Here is a 3,741-nt window from a genome sequence, read left to right as displayed (position 1 = left end):
TTTAACATAATTTTTTCTTGCTGTGTGTCGAACCCGATACCTTCCAGTTACCAGGCAATTGCCTATCCACTATAGACTAATGTGTCACACTGCCAATCTCTATTATTTTTTCATATTGATACTTATCGTGTAGATGTAGCCAAGGACTTGGAACAATGACAGCATTATTTTAAAGTATTGTCCCTAAAGGTAGCCTGCTGAATAACTATTTATCCTTGTCTGGGAGGACAAGGCCTTTCAATATCCCCATGCATTTTTTTTTTTTAAGTACATAATAGAAAGAGCTATGTTACTCAAAGAAACTGATTTATCACATCCACAGGAAATCATGACACTACTTAAACTTTCAGAAATAGTTAAACAAAAAGCAATAGTTTTCGCTTCGTTTTAACAAAGCGGCTGTATCAAACCATTAATTGTTTTTTTTTTTTTTTTTTTCTTCTTCTTCTTTATCTTCTCTTTTCCTTTTTCTTTGCACCAATAAAACCCACATACTTGTAACTAATTTGACTATTTACTTTTTCTAACAATTCGGTGATCACCTCCAACATCACATGCTAGCTGGCACCCCCTCACCTACAGGCGCGGATCCAGGATTTTCTTAGGGGGGGCCCAAATGTGAAATTATGCGAGCCAAATTTTGGTACGTAATGGTGACCAGCAGTGACGTAATGCGGGGAGGGGGGGTGTGTTGCAGGGAGGGGCGAGTTCCCCCCTCCCTCCGTTTTCGAAAATAATTCCTCGTCTAAATTCAGTTTTTTTCCCCGCCCGCGCAAAGCGCGGGAGCTTTTACGATTCATTAACCATTAGAGAAAAAAGAACGATTCGTCGTTACAGTTCTCGACTCTAAATCCTCGTCTGAATTCAGGTTCCGCCCTCCCCCCCCCCCCCCCCCCCCCCCCCCACTCCCGCGCAAAGCGCGGAAGCTTTCGCGATTCATTAAACCATTAGAGAAAAAAAAACGATTCGTCGTACAGTTGTCGACTCTAAATCCTCGTCTGAATTCAGCCCCCCCCCCCTCCCGCGCGAAGCTTTTAAGTTTCATTAAAAGCATTAGAAGAGAAGAAGACGATTCGTTGTACCGTTCTCGAAAATAATCCTTGTCTGAATTTAGTTTCCCCCTTCCAACTCCCGCGCGAAGCGCGGAAACTTTTACATTTCATTAAATCATTAGAGAAACAAGACGATTCGTATTAACTTCTCGACTCTGAATCCTAGTCTGAATTTCTTTTTCCCCTAACGCGCGAAGCGCGGAATTTTTGACGTTTCATAAGATTATGAGAGAAAGAAGATGATTCGCTGTACCGTTCTCGCGACTCTTAATCCTTGTCTGAATTCAGTCCCCCCCCCCCCCCCCACTCCCGCGCAAAGCGCGGAAGCTTTCGCGATTCATTAAACCATTAGAGAAAAAAAAAACGATTCGTCGTACAGTTCTCGACTCTAAATCCTCGTCTGAATTCAAGCCCCCCCCCCCCTCCTGCGCGAAGCTTTTAAGTTTCATTAAATCATTAGAGAAAGAAGACGATTCGTTGTACCGTTCTCGAAAAATATTTCTCGTCTGAATTTAGTTTCCCCCCCCCCCCCTCCCGCGCGAAGCGCGGAAGCTTTTAGGTTTTATTAAAATCATTAGAGAAAGATGATCCGTTATACTGTTCTCGATAATAATCCTCGTCTGAATTCAGTTTTTCCCCTACCGCGCAAAGCGCGGAATTTTGGACGTTTCATAAGATTGTGAGAGAAAGAAGACGATTCGCTGTACCGTTCTCGACTCTTAATCCTTGTCTGAATTCAGTCCCCCCTCCCCCCCTCCCCTCCTGCGCGAAGCGCGGAAGCTTTGACGTTTTATTAAATCATTAGAGAAAGAAGACGATGCGTTGTACCGTTCTCTACTCTTAATCCTTGTCTGAATTTCAAAGATGTTCTTTGTCTGCTCCTTTTTATTCCTACGCCCTCTTTCTTTTCTCTCCTCTCTTTTTTATTTTGACGGCGATTTTCGGGGACCGCCCCCACAGCCCCCCCCCCCCCCTGGCTACGCGCCTGCGGTCAGATAACATATTTTGATAACTGTCTTGTCCAACCCAGAAGCTCAGGGGCTATAAATAACGGTCAGATAAGCATTCAGGGGCCCGCCTTAGGGCCCCTGGTGGGGTCGAGGCGGTGGAGCCCCGGAGGCTCAGGAGTTTTAGACATTAAATTACCGTCAGATGAGCATCTAAGGGCCCGCCTTAGGGCCCTAGTAGGAATCCAGGGCCAGCAGAGCCCCCGGAAGCTTGGCATTTAATCACGGTCAGATGAGCATATTTTAATGCCTCATTATTTTTTGACACTGGCAGTTAAACTCTTTTTTCTTTCTTGCTCTCTTTTTTTTTTTTTTTTTTCTTTAATATACCTTTTCAAAAAAAGTTGGGGGGGGGGGGCTCGAGGCTCTCGATCCCCGCCATTCCTCGGGCCCTGACATGTAGGAATCTCAAGTATCACATTTCTTGCCTGGCTGTAAATTTAGGAATTTGTCACATAAAAACGTATAATTTACTAAAAGTGAGGAAAAATCTCTGAAAATTATGTCATTTCAGCATTATTTTTAATCTACCGTTATGGAATTAGAAATAAACCACGTTTAAATTTGATTTCCCACAAGCCCCCTACCCCCTATCAGTTCGCCAGTATCTCCCCTTTTTCTTTTTTCTTTCCCTTTCCTTCCTTCTCTCTTATTTTTGTGATGGGGGAGGGGGGCAACAGCCTGGGAGGCAAGGCCCTTTCGGCCCCCCGATCTTTTTCTTCCCCTTTTCTTTTCTTCTTCCTCTTCTCTCTTTCCCTTTCTCTCCTCTTTCCTTTCCCTTCTTTTCCTTTCTTCTCTCTCTCTCTTTTTTTTTTTTTTTTGCGAGGGGGGGGGGGGCAAGGCACGCCCGCGCCCCCCCCCCCCCTGGATCCGCGCCTGCTCACCTATGCCGGAGTGACCTAGGTTAAAACCGAAAGTCTGCGAAATATACCTCAAAGACTGGTAAGATGGCATTTTTGAAAAGGGTGGGGGTAAGTGCGAAGTACACATGTGCATACGTGAGGTGATATTTGAACGCGTAAACACAAGTACGTACGTTTAGTTTTAGTTTATAGGCGTTTTTCATTCACAACTTGCTAGGCCGTCGTCTCTTTCCAAAATTATTAATTTATTGAATTTTCTCTCTAAAAAAAGTTATAGAGTCTAAAAAGAAAAAAAGAGGAAGGAAAGAGGATGAAAGAGAAAGAATCCTAAAAATAGTCATTTTTATGGAGCGCCAAAGGGCCAATATCAACAGTCACAAAAACAAACAAAGATGCATACAAACAAACAAAGAAGCATATAAACAAACAAAGGACAGAGCAAAATAGACAAAGTACCCAGAAGAAAGGACCAATTAACAAAGAATAAATCAAAGGTCAGAGCAAAATAGACAAAGTACAGGTCAGAAGAACAGAGGGCGTTTTGGTTTACGGTAAGCAAATAGACATCAAGCACGAAAACGAGAAAGGACAAACTCAAAAGGACATCAGCTCAGCTACGAAGTGACCCTCAAAGGACAACAGAGGGCGTTTTGGTTTACGGTAAGCAAATAGACATCAAGCACGAAAACGAGAAAGGACAAACTCAAAAGGACATCAGCTCAGCTACGAAGTGACCCTCAAAGGACAACAGAGGGCGTTTTGGTTTACGGTAAGCAAATAGACATCAAGCACGAAAACGAGAAAGGACAAACTCAAAAG

At 43.5% G+C, this 3,741-nt stretch overlaps 1 long non-coding RNA gene across 1 annotated transcript; it reads right to left on the bottom strand.

Moving 5' to 3' along the window:
- Positions 1–518: 518 nt before the first annotated feature.
- LOC115926369 lies at positions 519–3,042 on the bottom strand. The gene is made up of 2 exons (XR_004065048.1): positions 2,944–3,042; positions 519–576 (listed from the first exon to the last, which is right to left on the bottom strand). It is a non-coding gene; the product is annotated as an uncharacterized LOC115926369 (long non-coding RNA).
- Between the last annotated feature and the right edge of the window lie 699 nt (positions 3,043–3,741).

Source organism: Strongylocentrotus purpuratus, unplaced genomic scaffold (genome assembly GCF_000002235.5).
Source record: "Strongylocentrotus purpuratus isolate Spur 01 unplaced genomic scaffold, Spur_5.0 spur5_scaffold_2, whole genome shotgun sequence".
NCBI lineage: Eukaryota > Metazoa > Echinodermata > Echinoidea > Camarodonta > Strongylocentrotidae > Strongylocentrotus > Strongylocentrotus purpuratus.
Note: the sequence above shows the minus strand (reverse complement) of the source record. Positions and strands in the feature narration are given on the sequence as shown.